The sequence below is a fragment of the Aythya fuligula genome, chromosome 1, assembly GCF_009819795.1.
Source record: "Aythya fuligula isolate bAytFul2 chromosome 1, bAytFul2.pri, whole genome shotgun sequence".
NCBI lineage: Eukaryota > Metazoa > Chordata > Aves > Anseriformes > Anatidae > Aythya > Aythya fuligula.
The window spans coordinates 8,019,523-8,036,071 of NC_045559.1; the positions used below are offsets into that span (position 1 = coordinate 8,019,523).

General features: G+C 40.8%; 1 protein-coding gene across 4 annotated transcripts in view; it reads right to left on the reverse strand.

Annotated features, from left to right (window-relative positions):
* Positions 1–16,549, reverse strand: part of GRM3 (glutamate metabotropic receptor 3) — a 288,383-nt gene that overhangs the window by 99,703 nt on the left and 172,131 nt on the right. For 2 of the 4 annotated variants that reach the window (XM_032187019.1, XM_032187010.1), the window contains exon 1: positions 7,435–8,118. The exons of the other annotated variants lie outside the window; for them this stretch is intronic. The gene's annotated coding sequence lies outside the window, so the exon portion shown is untranslated. Of the gene's footprint in view, positions 1–7,434; positions 8,119–16,549 lie in introns of those variants that run through there. 4 annotated transcript variants of the gene reach the window in all.

Consider the following 16,549-nt stretch of genomic DNA (forward strand, 5'->3'; position numbering starts at 1 on the left):
ATGTAGGATGGGCTTGCACCTTTTTTAGAAAATGCAGTCTGTTGTTCTTATTGTTTGTCATTGTCATTGTCAGGGCTCTTCTAAAACCCCAATGGCTGCAAGGAAGAAAGTGAGCAAACACAATTAAGAGAACTTGGAGGAATACACTGAAAACAGTAACAGGGTAGATTTGACAAGTGTTTTCTTACAGTGTTTAGAAAAATATGATAAAAGGATTCCTATAAAACTTTGTAAATTTTCCAGTAAAATGTCATTCTCTGGCAGTATTTTTGACAAGTATTTGAAAATGAGGAAAACCAGCCCATTATTACTGTCTATGCAAAAAATGTGCTGTACAAATCAGTGGTATAAGATATTCTTTTCAGACCACTTTGCTAAATTTTATTGCAGTATTATTACACTGATATCAGAGGGTGTTTTTTTTGTTGCTGTTTGTTGGTTTTTGTTTGTTTGTTTTGTTTTTTTTTTTTTTTTAACTTTTTAAAAGGAGAAGTTTAGAACACTGGCAAAAAGCATCTGTTTGCAGGTAAAAAGTTTTAATCTGTTGTATACTGAAACATCTGGAATCTTTTACAATGATACAAATTTGGTGTCAGTTGACATACAGTGCAAATGTCTTTTTGATTGACTGAACATTAGTAAAAATGCAATTAAAAGTCTATGACAAAAAGCCAGAAAGTCTATGGCTATTTTCCTAGCTGCTAGCACTAATTACTCAAATAAATACAAAATGTCACCAAAAGTTATAAAGAGGTAGTTTTTTTTTTCTTCTTTACTGCCTCATCATAGCAGAACCAATTACGTTTTTGTATAAAATATGAAATTTTAAATATTCTTACAGATAAAGATAATTTTTGGCATTGCTTAACCATGTAAGCAGATGCAAGCAACCAAACTATGTTAACACCTCAGAACTGAACTCTCTATATTTTACTGCACAATATTTTTTTTTTCTCTGCTTCCATCATTTTGTCTGTTTATCCATCTTCTTTTCTCAAAAAAAATAAAAAATAAATGTAGAAGCAGTGAAAAGAAAAAAAAAAAATCTGAGTTCTGGAAACCTCCCCAGCAATTACTTTTTTTTTTTTTTTTTCCTTTAAATCAGATCTCTTAGGTTGTGTGATCCTAACAGCGAAACAGCGGGACAACCAATTTCTACTAAGCTTGACTATATATTTAATTCACAGTTATGGATATGTGACATTCATATACTATCAGAGCACTTTCTTCTCATGCTTTTCTAATAATTTCATTCACTGGTTGATGCAACCACAGTGAATGAAATTAATAATAACAATATAAATATATAATAATAATAAAATTACATAGAAATTGCAAGGCAAGAAGTACCAGATCAGTAAACAGCTCGGCAAAAATTCCCTTATAAAACATACATGTAGAAATGTTCATTCAAGCTCCACTTCAAGTCTCCCATCAGGTGGACATGGCCCATACAAGCTGGAGGCAGTATGTGGTGTAAGGAGCCCTAATGACAACTCCATTGCATAAAAGAGATGGCAACCATCCCAGCACTGTGAGTTGAATATTGAAAGTATTAGGAGCTGCTGTGTGTACCCTACACATATTAGTCAAGGACAGCAAGGCCAGTGCTGATCTAGGAACCTCTCAGGGCATCCACTATCTTTACATAGGGTTGTATTCCTCACCAGAGAAGAGGAGTGTACCTGGCTCACAGTGTCTTTTCTTCCCATAGCAGAAGATTGGAGGTTACCCAACAGCTCCTGCATCATCTAATACCTGCTGCTAGGTATTGGTGGAGCAGGGAGCTACACTTGAATTACTCCTGACAAAAGCCACAGGTGGGTAAAAAAAATCAGAATATCGAATCTTTTCACCCACCACTAATTAAACAATATTTAAAAACAGACTTGAAACAATCTTATCTCCCAGCCAGTGACGATGTAACTATTGTAAGCAACTTCCAGTAGCAATTTACTTCTGCCAATTAAGCAATTGATTTAGATGCTGAAATAGGGGTTTGTAAGGTTTCCAAGCCCTTTTCAAATGGTGTCCCACACTCCACTCCATGGATTGCTTAAGGAGGTAGCCTAAGCTAACTATTCATTTGTATTCTATTCTATTCATTAGAATAGGATAGTTCATTGAGAACAAACCTGCAAAGATTATCAGGTCCAAATGCCCTTCATCTTTCTTTTCATGCATACCTTAATTTTAACAGACTAATTCTCCTGACACAGTTCTGATCCATGAATTTACTGACTTTGTGGTAACCCAAAGAGCTTTTGACTTCATTCTCCCACAGGTGTGCTTGCTTTGTTTTTCTCTGGACCCTAACTACTTTTTCCTTGACTTCCTAAGTGACCTATCAATCTGCTTTTACTTCCTTTGTTTTTATTGCACTGCCTCTGGATTTTACCCAGAGCCTGTACAAGACTACAGGTTTCCCCTCCCTCTTCTCAAGGGTATCCTGATTTGTTTATGTGCGTTCACCTATGGTCACTGTATGTTGATACCTTGTAACACTACCTGGTTATCATGGACTTTAAAATTCTTTTATCTTTCTCCTCTCCACCTAGCTTCTTTATCTTCGTTCTCTCTTATGACTTCAAATTACTGTGGAAAAAAAATAAATCAGTTTTACATTTTCTCTGCTAGCTTGCCCTATCATCTCCAATGCTGCTCCCTACTTTAGTCAATATGCCTGAATGCAACCCTTTTCCTTACAAAATTTTGCAGTTATTGGTTCCACAACACATGCAATATTTTAGTGCTTCTATGTCACCTTCACCTGCTTTTACATCTCCTCAGCCCACAACTGACTTACTAGTCCATTTACTTTTCTCTCAGCTTGAATAGTCACCTGAGTGTCTTTACTGCTCTTTCTTTCCTTTCATATCAAGCTATTTTGTTCTTTTTATTTTCTCCCATTTTGTCTCCTACAGCTCTTTCCATTTTCCTGAAACATACATGTATTTTTGGTCTTCATGACTCTATTCTTCTCTATTCACCTTTCTAATGGAGCATTTCAGAGTCTAAGAGCATCCACCAAAAGTCTTCCCCAAGTTCCCACTTCATCTATGAAGTGTTTATAATCCATTCTCTCTGTACACTCTGTCCCCTATGCATATTTGATATAGTTTAAACACATGGTCATCATCCTGTATTCCTTTGGATTCCTTTGAAAATGACTTTCAAGTTCAAGGTCATCAGTACCATCAAGGTCAAGCCACATGCTAGATCTAAAGTGCTCTGAGGGAATGCTGCCTCTGTAATTGAGGTTAAAAACATGCATGTGGACAAGTTGGGTCTTAGAAGGTTTGGAAAAGCTGCCACATTGCTACATAGATTTTTGATACAACCTATTGATTTACGCAAGGAGCCCAAAAGTTCTTACAGAAGCAGTACAATCCCTAACTACATAAATGTTCCCATAATCTCAACAGAGCTATGAACAATAGCATGATAATAGTTCCAGCTACATCGTTTTGTATTTGAGAGGGCCAATATGAGATGAAAGCAATGTAGTTCTACAGCCTTTATTTTTGTGTAATTTGGTAAAGCTCTAGTAAATTCTCTTCTCTTTGACTTTAATAGGTTCATTGCAATTTACCCCCATATGAAAATTTGCTGCATTGCTTTAGAAACACAGCTAGGTAGTATATTTCTTGGAGTATGTTGTTAAAAATGAACACCCCTGAAACAAAACACTGGAGAACCTTGTTGGACAATAGATAAGCCAGAAAATTCATTTAGGTTACCCACTGGATTCTGTGTTTACTTGAAAAAAGGAACAAATTACACTAATCTGTAACAGTTAAAACACATCTAACAAAGAACTGTATTTTTGTCTCAGTGGAAATATCTCACAATTGTACTGAGGCTGTTCCCAGGCATCATTATACTCAGGAGAAATTCCTACTTTTTTTTGTCATTTTACTCCTACTACTAAGATAAAACTCATAATTTTCAAGCCAATTTGTATTTTCATAAAAGGAAATGTGTGCCAAATTTTTCTTCCAGTTTAGGGCTAGATTATCACAGTGAAAGTTGGCTTAATGTTCATAGTCAGAGACAGTGACTGTCAGAGATGTAGGAAGATGACACCAGCTGAATACTACGCTCCTTTCCTTCCATCTTTGGAGCATGTGTTCATCACCGTCGGGCTCTGGAGATCCAGTGCAGGGTGCAGGGACAGAATGGCATCACCCTTCTGCTCACCCTTGTCTCTCGCTGTTTTGCAAATACAGGGGTTAAAAGTACAAACTTATTCTGTGCAATAAAGTGGAGAGTGAGAAGATACTCATCTCTAACCTAGACTAAGTTCTATGTTGCTTAAGACCAGCTGTCAGTTTTATATCAACAAGCAGAAAGAAAAGCTGGTCAATATTGCATGATCATCTTCACGAGAGCTTATGTAGCTTACTGTGGTTACACATATTCACACTCTAACTATAACACTCTCTGATCCTGCAGTGTGTCAAACATCTCTGTGTTCTGTGGCATTCTAAGAGTGATAGTATGCCTAGCATTTTATCATCTTGAAAAATTCATACAAATTGATCAATAACTACAGTACAAGTTGTAAGAAATGAGCAGCAGAAATCCTGACAAACATTTTACAGGGCTTGGGAAACAGCTTTCTAAAACTGAACAGAGTGAAGTCCTTTCTGCAGGACACTAATGGCAAGTTCAGCATCCTCTTCGGGAGAATCTTGTGCCCCATGAAAGCTTTAGGCTTGATTCTCAAATCACACTGCTAAACCTGGCTCTACACCTGGCTCTACACCTGGCTCTACATTTAGCCCACCAAATTCAAAGGAAAAAATGCAGATTGACCACAGCATAAGTGAGAACTGGGTCATTCAGGTCTTACACCATTCTACATGGGACTCTGTGAGAGGCTCAGGATAATTTACTTTCTGTTGGACACTTCAGTGTCAGAAGTGCATTTGCACGGAACATCTGTAGAGCTCTTCATTTAAATGCTGGCATGCCTTCTTACACCTTTTTCATTTCCATATTCAGCTCTACTTAAGTAATCACTGAATTGAATTATGCTACTATTTCTAGTGCATTTCTTTTCTTTTGCATTTCCACCTTAATTAACTAATTTTTTTCCTTACTTTTCTGTTAAGTATAAAAACATTAAGTGAATCCAGAGAGATATTTTACCCGCATCTCATTTTACATTCACTCCTTAAATGATAAAATTAGAATCCTACTCTTAGACGAGGTGTCAACATTTGCCTAACTTTATTCATAGAAGCTTATAAGTAGGTCACCAGCACAAGTCACCCAGACAAAGATCAATTGCAATTACAGAAGTGTCTTAACTCTGGGATGAAATTCTCATTTTAGTGTACTTGATAGCCATGCAATTTTGTCTAATTTACAGAACAGTAAAGCAACTCGTAGATTTTCAATGTTAAAGCACTTTTCATTTTATATACATAATGCAAGACTCTAGAAATAGAGAGAGAGCAATGGTGCACAGTGTCATTCTCAAAAGAGAGCAACAAGCAAAAGAGCTACAGAAATTAAAGTATGAATTATTCTAACAGAGGAAAAATTAACTTGCATTGTTCCTTAAGTAAGGAACTTCTTTCCTTACTTAATTCCTTATTAAGAAGGATTTGCAAGGATTGTTAATGATTTCACCCAAAGAGTGAACAGAAACATTACAAAAGTACAATCATTCCTTTACCCTAAGTGTGAATAAGGCTGTCTTAAAGTGTATTTTTCCTAGTGTAACTGAGGAAGTTACATTCTCTTGTAATACTTGCATTTATCAATGTAAACAACAGCAGAAGATGTCATGATGATCTAGGTGTATTTGGAGAAAATGAAAAAAGATCTCCTAAAATATGCAGTTAATCAGGTGGGTTGTGTGCTTTTCAGATTGTTTTCATGCATATTTAATCAACCTGAGGCATATACTTATGCAAGATAAAATAGGTACCAGTCTGTGTCCCAGGCTGCTCTGTTTCACAGTCTTCCAATATAGATTTTTTTAAAACTTGAATTAATTATTTAAAAAATGCTCAAAAAACATTTTCAGCAGGTGGCATAAACCAAGAAAAAGCCAACAAATTCACAAACTAGCAACAAATCCTTAGCTCAGTTCAATAGTTCAATGCAGTATCAGTAAGATGACTAGATTTTCAATAATTGCTTGTGTTTTTACCTTTTTTAATCAAGATTGCTGAAATACAGGGATATATGCATTAAGCATGGAAGCACTGAAATAACATAGGAGGAAAAAATCTCCCAAATATCCTCCATTACCCAAAACCCTACTTACACACTAGCGTGGAGATACACTTTCTCACACCCACATGTGTATCTCTATAGAAATGTGAGCCTGACACACACACACGGGTGAAACATATGTAGCCACACACCTACAGGACTACACACAGATAAATATCACCTAGGAATAAACACACATTCCTATGAATCTATACACATATACACCTATATGCACCTAAGCACACACAAGCATAGATATACACAAACACACATCCAGAAACACGGGAACGCAAGCAAGGTGCATACATAAGCACAAACAACTCTAGAAGCACCCACATATACCTGTACAGCTAGATGCATACTCACATGGACAGATAGATACACAAGCACATATGAAGGAGAATTTACATTAGCTCTAAGATCCCTGCTATTTTCTCCTTTCTGTTTGAAGCCTTCCAATTTTTGGACCCTGGGGTGAGCTGGGTCCCTGGGAGACACCTCTGCAGGAGCAAAGCCCTTCCACTTTCTTTAAGGTTCCCCACCTCTCTCCCAGCAGCAGATCCAGGGAGATAAGCTGGGTACCCAGCACAGCTCTCCCAGCTGCTGGCTCGGCACTTTCCAGCCCAGCTTAAAGGAACGGGAGATGACAGCGTGCTTAAGATCTCCTCCCTTCACCCCCAAAGCCTGTCTCTATGGGAGCAGGTACCTCTGGGCAACATCTGGACACAGCTGCTTTGCCCGGGGCCAGCCAGCCCCCTTTATGGCCACCTCCCCCCATCCAGCTGTGGAGCACCGGGGTCCCCCTGCACCCTACCTCCCCTCCACTGGAGTGACAGCCTGAGCCCCCCGGCACCACCCTCTCCTGGCCCCTCACTCCCATCAGCAAACCTCTTTGTAAAACACTGCTCTAAACTTTTTTCTTTTTTTTCTCTCTTTTTTATTTTTTATTTTTTTTTTTTTTTTTTTTTGTTCCCGTGGCTGCACAGCCTGCAGTCCTCCAGGCAGAGGCAGGATGCAGGGTGTGGGTTGCAGGGACCCGGGATGCAGGGACCTGGGATGCAAGGTGAGGGATGTGAAGACTGGGATGTGGGATGCAGGGATGGATGTGAGGACCGGGATGCAGAGATCCGAGATGTGGGATGCAGGGATCAGGATGTGGGATGCAGGGTCCAGGACATGGGCTAACAGTGCCCAGCTCCTTACCGTGCCGTGAAGGTAGGTCCCGGCGAGGGTCTCCAGCTGCTCTCGGGCATCGCGGGCCTCCTGATGTGCTCGTTAAACATCCACCGGGGAGTCTCACCCCCCAAACTTGCGTGAGCTGCTTCCTCTGGGAACAGTCACGGTCTCTCCCCCCCACTTTGGATCGGATCCCGATGGAAACTCATCAAGGCCTCCTAAGCGGTCGGGGGTAAGGCTGGGAGGGAGGAGGAGGAGAGAGGAACAACGGGAGGGAGACACTGCGATCACCAAGTAATCGTCCCCTTCCCTTCCCCTCTCCTCAGGAGCACCCGCTTCCCGTTCCTCCGAGCAACTTTGCCTCTCCTTGGCCAGGCAGCGCCCGGTACCAGCGCTGCTAATTGGGGTCCCCTTTTGCAGCCTGGCATCTTTCTAGATCTCCTCTCCTTCCCGGGCAAAGGGGATTGGCGCAAAGCTTTAAATTAGGAGGCGACCTAGAGTTGCAAAGACAAGGAGGGAGAGCCGGCTGGCGTTCGCAGGCTGCCTCTCCCGGTACTCGGGGCGTGTGGTAGCTCTGCGGACGGGCTGCCTGAGGCTTATTCCTACCATTTATTCATTCACTGCGTTCCTACGTCTAACTTGGGAGCTGCCTATTGCTCCTGGCACGGCCGAGAGCGGGGCTGTGGCAGGGAGCCCTCGGAAGGGGACCCGCCGCTGTCCCCATGCTGCGGGGCTGTTTAACGGCACGGGCAGAAGAGCAGTGGGGTCCCGGGGGGGGACACGGAGGAGGTAAAGTGGGGGAGAAAAGACACGGGGACGCTGCTGTCGCCTGGCAACCCTGCATCCCTGCCCCGAGCATCCTTCCCTCAGCCGCCTGATTGGACGTGGCCAGGGGGTGCCGCCCCTCCGAGGATGCTGCGCCCCAGCACTGCGCCTTGGCGCATCCTCAAAAAGCCGGGAGCGGGCAGGGGACCGCGAGCAGAAGCGAGAGCCGAGGCAGCCCAGGGTGCCGTGTCGCCGTCCTCTGCCTCCCCTCTTCCAGCTTTGCTTCTGCTCTACATCTCCTAGAAAAATAATAATCTGTATGCGTATAGACCCAAATATACAAACATATCTGTATATAGATAGATAAGGAAACATATATTCTACATATTCTACCCGCATTATCTATATTCTCTACATTATCTCTCTATATTCTCTCTCTATTTCTAATGCTCCCATAAGGGAAGACAAAAGAGAAATTGTTCCTGGAGAAAGAGCACTCCAGAGTGCAGGAAAAAACAAACAAACAAACAAAAAACTATGTTTTGTGGTATATATGTTTGAAAACCAAAGGTTTGCATCACCCAAAATGTTAACGGGAGGTCGTGGTCCTAAAGAGAGAATTAAACACTATGAGGTGAGTGTAACATCAGGGAGGGTGGATGGATTTTCTTGCTGCATGGGGCACTCACCGCTGGAATGAGATGTGGCTGCACTGCTCGTTCTCTGCAAGGGGGGACGGTGAGCAGCTGCTGCCTGCTGGTTGAGTGTGGCATGGAGATGGTGTCTGTAAAATCCCAGTACCTCCCTCTTCGTTACAGCTTCAGATGGGACATGGTGCATTTCTCACCCCTGAATGTTCAGCGGGGAGATAAACCCCATCCGCTTCTCCTAGAGTGCTTCCCCCACCCTCGGGCTTGCCCCCAGCCCAGCTCCCCACTTGCTCACCGTGAGCGCTCAGGTAAGACAAAGAAAGAGGCACTGCAGTCAGGAGCTGCAATCCAGCAACTCACACGGGGCCACTATTGTTCCAGCAGCCCCGGTTCCAGTGAGGAATTAAGCCAATTCAAAGTAAAATGAAATAAAACAAGAAAATCTATCCCTTGTTTTTAATACTTTGTGTTAAGTTATTTAACACCTCTTTACTTTTGTGATCTTCCCATTACATTTGAGCTGCTTGGCTAATTTTATAAGAGTATTTTTCTTGGAAGCCAAGGACATTTGCTAGGATGTGCATGTTAAACTGTTTCATTAAGGACTTCAAAGTTAAGCTGGAAGCAAAATGAAGTAGCCCAGTTCCTCTCAGGGTTACCCTACTGTAAATTGAATTAAAAGTACATAAGACATTGCAGTAACATCAGGGTAAACTGGAATAAATAGGAAATCAGTCTCCTGTCCTTTAAATCACAGCACAGTGTGACAAACAAGTCTGGAATATTTTTTTTTCACTCTCGCAGGCTGATTGCCAGGAAAGTCTAGTGGAAAGGAGCATCTGATTCTGCATTGTCTTGTACACAGTAGTCAGGGCTCAAAGTGAGTAGGAAAGTAATTTTTTGGTTGGATAGGATATAAAACCCACTGTGTATGAAATTGGTCACCATAGGTACCAAGTGGAATTTGGCTCAGAGATACTGTAAAATTTTCAGCAGGCAACTTTTGTAGGGGCAAGGCAACCTGGTCACTCATGCCTGTGCTTCAAGAAGTATCCTTGGCACAGATGGCTTATTCTTTTTCCATACTTGCTCCTGTGCAATGTCCTGTAACAGTCCATAATGCTGCTACCCCTTGCATTTCCATCTGATTTATGGCTACTGAGAAGCAGGAGAGTAAACCCACCCAGCTGGCCAAGCTGCAGGTGAAGACACATAGATTTCAGTCCTACTTTCTGCCAGTGCTCTTTCTCTGCTGATTCTTCTGGCACAATGGGGTCACATTTCATCCATCAGAGCATCTATACCAGTCGTCCCCAAAACAGAATTTGGTGATCTTATTCCAGCATACAATGGGCAGAACCACCTTTATTTTTTTTGTAGGGAAAATATCTGTGCTGCTGTTCTTTCCGGGGACAGCACGTGCTATGTGCAGAAGGTGTTGTGAAGATGCAGTCCCACACTAAGCATGTATTTTCAGACAGTTATTTACCAAGATGAGTACACACAGAGGTACGACGCAAGGTGATCCAGAGCTCTAATAAGCTGTGTTTGGGTGTTACTAGGCAAATTGCTCACTTGAAGCTAAATTGTACACCTTATGATACACTTGAATGTAGATATATCCATGGTCAGACACAGCAATCAGACAGCGTAAGGTCTGTCAGGGGACAGCTCTGAGAAAATAATCAAGAGCCCTCAATGTCTTTGACCTGGATCCAGAGAAGAAGTCTTAATATGCTATTTATTTGTTTATTTTCTTTCTGACACAAAAAAAAGTAAAAGCAGAATTAAAGTTTCTGAAATAGAGATATTTTGCTTTTGTGAATTATCTCTTAGTGAAATAATAGCTCTAGAAATTTAAAAGACAGATTCATTTCAAAGTGAGTTGCTACGTCATACTATACTGAGTTCACAGGAAGGTTTGATGAGCAGAAGAGCTTGTTTTTATAAAATTCATGAATGTAATTAATTAACAGGCTTAGCACCACAATTAAACAGGTGCATATCTTTTTCTTAAATGGAATTTCAGCATGAGTTTCAAGATTGCACACCTGGGAACTTTCCAATTTTACGTTTGATGGCAAGATACTGTTCCAGAAGAGCACTTTGTAGGGTTCCCTAACTTGCTATAAACAGCTGTTTTGAGACACGCTCAAGTTATTTGCAGATTAAAGCCTAAAGCAATGCTTTAGGAAAGTTGCAAGCGTGCATGTACAGTCAGTGAGTGATCTATGGATTGGACCCATCCTGCCTGAATAATTCATGAGATCTATGATCTTTCCTCCTTTCCCGGGGACCTTACAGAAATGGACAGGGAATAGGGCCATGGATCAATGAGTTCTTCTGGCAAATTCCCCCCTGCTACTTTATTTCCAACAGCTCTGCAGCTGCTTCCTTTGTGTGTGACTGAGCATAATCCTATCCTGTGGCCAGCTAACCTGAGCTGGCAGTGGTGGTCATCACTACAAGATGAAAGCTGACATAGCTCAATGGCTTGGGGTCACATATCAGCTAGAAAAGATATTGTTCTCCTGAGAGTCTGCCAATCTCAGGGTGCCAAACACCAGTTTGGTGAAAGATGCGAGTTATTCTTCCATTTTTGGGTAGCCACAGGGGTCCAAAAATATCTTCACAACACTGTGGCCAAGGCAGTCTCCATCTCTGGAGATTCATAGACAACAAATTGTTGGTGGTTGATGTGGAGATCTTCAAAGCCCCACACTGTTTGGCTCATCCCTCCCTGCCAATCTTAGGTGACACTGACATAGTACAAAGGAACAGCCCAACAGCACAGGGCTTTCAGTGGGACATGTAACTGTAATTAGCAATTCCAAGGGAGATCCACAGTTATGAAAATTGTGCAGGGTGTCATTCCTAAGGGCTTCATGGATCACCATGGACAGTTATGCACTGTGCCAAGAAGTGACAATCTAGTGTGTTTTTTTCCTGGAACAAACATGCACTTCTCACTTAACTACACTGATGGTGGATGAACTTCATCATGAAGCTTGCCATCAAAATGTAATATTTACTTTTCTTATTGTTAAGTGATTTTGAAGGGATTTTAGGTTATTACACATGCTGCTAAAAGCACCCATGTACTTTCCTACTAACAACACTTATCCTCTTGCAGCTGATTAGCACGTGACATGCTGACGTGATGTTGTTATTTCCTGTTATTTTCTGGGATATTGGCCTGACACCAACATGATGTGCTCAGGTACTTCTTGGGCAGCATGAGCCTTTTTCAGCCAAAAGAAAACTCTGACTATAAGGCTCAACCCAGCAAAAAACTGGGCTTCACAGGTACACCATGTGGAGGAAAGCTGTGCTCCATATTGTCTGTGTAAATCCAGCATCACCATCCGTTCTTCCTCTAAATCCCGGGACCATCAATGCCTCTACCTACCCTCTTCCTTTTCTCCAGCCAAATTTCTCATCTCTTTCAAGGAGTCTCCCTCTGCCTTTTTCACTTTCTTCCCTCCTACACTTTAGACAGTTGACCTCATTTATCTGCTGCCCGTGAGGATGTTCAGGTCCATGCTAGGCACACAAGTGTGCATATCCTACTTTTACACTGCAGCCATTCCCAAGCCAAAATCCTACAGCAGTTTGTGCAGGTGCAGGGGTGAGCACAACTCAGGCTCTGCCTGGTGTATGCCTGGTATCTGCAGTGTGCTTCAAACCACCTCTGATGTCCATTGCTCTGTAGCCAATTTCCCCTGTCCTCCCTCAGTCTGTTAACTCTGTGGTATAGGACGCAATACTTGACTTTTGAGAGGATGCTTGCCTTTCCCAGAAGGAGTTGAGGTCTTCCTCACAGGGGGACAGGACATGGCATGGTAGCACATTGTAGTCTCTATGACATACCTTAAATTAATGCAGGCATCTGATCCCATTCTACAAAATCCTGCTTTATATGTTTTCCTACCACGTGAGTAACAGGGTACCAGATACAAGAATCACCTTACATATTTTGCTTTTGACAGAAATCTCCTTTACATTCCTCTGCATTATTATTTTCTTTATTAGTATTTGAGCGGTTAGCAATCTGGCTTCTTCAAACTACTCCTTCCTCCCTATCCCCAAATCCCCTAACAGCATCTCCAGTCTTTGGAAACATTCTCCCTTCCCCCATCTCCTTTCTCTATAGGAATTACTGCATTTACATATTTTGTTTAAGGTGCTTAGGAATTATTGACAAGTTTGCTTTACCCCTAGGGGGTTATGGGACGCTGTCAAGCTGTGAGCCACTTAAAGCATTGACTGGCTGGTAGAAGGGATTGCTTGTGACTCTGAATTAGGGCACGGGCCAAGAAATGTAGCACAGTGCTGTCAGGGACTGTGGCACACAGATCCATTTCCTTTATAATCCTATCATATCTCTGACCTACCACATACAGAGCAAGGCAAAAGATCTACATTTTCCCATTAGCTCAAGAGATGGGCTTCCTGTAAAATAAATTTACTCACAGTCCCTGTGCCACTGTTTTGCAAGCCTGAAAACCTTGATTTTATTATGTTGGTGAGTGTATTTCAGACTCCCTTCACACTGAGAATCCATCTGGATATACTACTGTCTAAATGTCCTGCTGAGATTCTTCTTTGCCACTAGTTAAAATGAATGGCTAAATTTATAAACAGGAAGTTTATTGTGTTTGTCTATTGAAAGACATTTTGGGTTTTATCTTGGCTGGGATATCTGTTGATAGCATTTCTTTTTCTTTTTTTTTTTTTCTTTTCTTTTTTTTTTTTTTAATTTTTATTTTTTTTCCCAACCATTTAATTTTATTAGCACTCCTGAAAGGAACAGTGAGTCCATAGTTAGAAAGCTAAAATAAAAGGACTGAAGTTCCTGGAAATGAGACTGGGAAAAAAAAAAAAAAAAAAAAAAAAAAAGTAAAAATCAGAGGCTAAGGACCTTGCCAATCCATTAACAAAGACAAAACACTTTCTGACAAGGAAGATGTACCTGTACTTGGAAAACTGCTGCTAGCACAAAAATATAATAGAGCAGGTAGTGAGTAAAATAGCATTTGGGCTGTTTTAAAACCTTTTTTTGAACTTTTTTTTTTTTCTGACAAAAAGTCAGAACTCTGTTGTCCTCTTGGACTTAAAAAAGAGAGGAAATATAGGCAAATTGAGGGAGACCAAAAAATGTTTATTTTTCTTCATCTAGTTCTATTTAAATTGCACACCAGTAAATGTGGTTAGGAGAATAACTTGAGGTTGTAAAGCAATCCAAATTTAGCAAATATGAGAATTAACATTGACAGTGGAAATTTAATCCATCTCCCTTGCGCATATGCAAGTTGTTACACTCTTTAATTGGTTTAATAGTCTTTTTTCTTTTGCAAAGAATCCTGACACATTCAGCACCCTGAAGAAATAGGGCTTTGTCAATAGTTTGATTTCTCTGCATTGTTCTGTGACTCTGCCTTATATTCTGTGTACTGTTCATACCCTCAGTTATAGAAGTAATGACACAATCTCCAGCAAAACATTCTAGTGTTCTTTTGAACTTTTTTTTTCCCCATTTACTTTTACTTCATTCCTGAGGTAAGGGTAGCTGGGAAGGAGGTTGGTGGCTCTTTCTTTTACTGGCCTTTTACAAACTCTTTTCCAAAGATATGTTATTTTCAAGCTTCATAAGGACATATATCTATGGGTCTTTCCTCCCTGCTTCACATAGGGAAGGTGACAAGGGAAGGTGAAGTCACCTCCAGACTGAGCAAAGCCCACCATCTCTAGCATCTGACTTCCTGTTAGAGGGGCCTGACAGAGTTGGCTCTGTCAGAAGAATTGGAGAAGAAACACCACTTTCTTTTCCTTCCTTCCTTCCTTCCTTCCTTCCTTCCTTCCTTCCTTCCTTCCTTCCTTCCTTCCTTCCTTCCTTCCTTCCTTCCTTCCTTCCTTCCTTCCTTCCTTCCCTCCTTCCTTCCTTCCTTCCCTCCTTCCTTCCTTCCTTCCTTCCTTCCTTCCTTCCTTCCTTCCTTCCTTCCTTCCTTCCTTCCTTCCTTCCTTCCTTCCTTCTTTTCCCTCTTTCCCTCTTTCCCATTCCTTCATAATAATTGCTAACATCTTCTTTGTCATTTTGTCAGCTGAGTTGGCATTTTCAGAGAACTATCCTAAGCAATAATAGTTAGAGTCCATTGTATCATATGCATAATATCCTTGAGAGTCTTTTATGAGGAGATTTGTCAAAAAGGTTGCAAAGATTCCAATAGTGTATTCTTTGCTTATGGGCTCCAAAGTGCTCTTCAGACTTGGCTGTCTCCATATCAAGAACCTGTTCCCAACAGATTGTTCTGCACATTAATTAATACTATTCCTTGCCATAGTTTCCTTAGCACTTTTTTTGGTCTGACAGACAGATTTATTGGTCCGTATTTCTTCAGATTACCCTCAAAGTGTTTTTAAACAACACTTGACATGCTCTACTCCTTTGGTAACAAAGATGATTTAGGAAATAGCGTACAGACCACAGGCAGTAGGTCAGAAGTTTCATATCTCAATTTCTTTATCTTGGGTCTGACAACACTTTATTGTTCATTTTAACTTTTTTTTTTTTTTTTTTTTTTTTTTTTTTAATGTCTCTGCTCTTGACATCTGGATTGAGACAGTTCCTCAGGCTTGTCATCTGTAAAGTAAGGCTTTGGTGAGCACTGATGCAAAACCTTCCTTTAAGTTTCCTAGTTTCCTCTTATAACCTTACCATCCTTGAGTGCTTCTTCTATGTCTTAACTATTTATTGTCCTCTTAACCCCGGCAGCTTTTACCTGATGTAGTAAAGAAGAAACAAATACTATTTCCCTTTATGTTTTTTTGCACCTTAGACCATTTTTTGGCTTAGTGCATGACACTGAAGATTTTAAGCATGTTAAAATTATTACTTAAGTACTATCTGTAAGACCAGCAGGCATGCAGTACAGAAGAAGGAAAATATAAATAAACTACGGTAAAGATGAATTTCACAACTATTTTTGAAGGCATGAATATTTGTGGTCATGGGATGGTACCTGAAGTGACTAGTATGAGTATGAGGTAGATGCCAGGACTCCTAAAGTCAATTAAGTAGAATCCCAAAGTATGCTTCCATATGCCTCTTCCACCAGTTCAGTGATACGGGATTAATTCATCAACTGTTATCATGTTGTCAAAGCTTATTGTAGAGAGCCTTGCAGAGAAATAAATGGGAAATACTTTGCTGACCCTGCTCAAAAGAATGCTCATTCTTTGGATGGGCTATTTCATTTATGACTTCCTGACCTTTCTGGTCATACTTATAAACATTAACAGTGTTAGAGATATTACACTACCAGTAAAAAAGACTTTTTTTTCTTTCTCTTTTTCTGTGCCTGGTTCATATTTCCTGAATTGTTTTTATGAGAGCAGAGAAAGAGAGTTCAACTTATTACACCAGACAGATCAATATATATCTTTTTTTTTTTCTTTTTTTTTTTTTTTTCCACTACAGTAGAAAGATGAAGTTGGCTTGGATGGTTTTATAGCTTACAACTAACTTCCTTTACTTGAGGCTAGGTAGACCTGAAGGAAACCCGTGCATGTTAATGAATAAAAAGGCTTAAGGATGTCTGCAGAGAAAAGGCACTTTTCCAGCACAACATGGGTCTTATTGACATTGTTCAACAACAGAAAGAGGAAACTAGGTGCTTTCAAAAGACCTGGCATTATTTATTGCAAACAGTAAGTTACAACTACTGCAC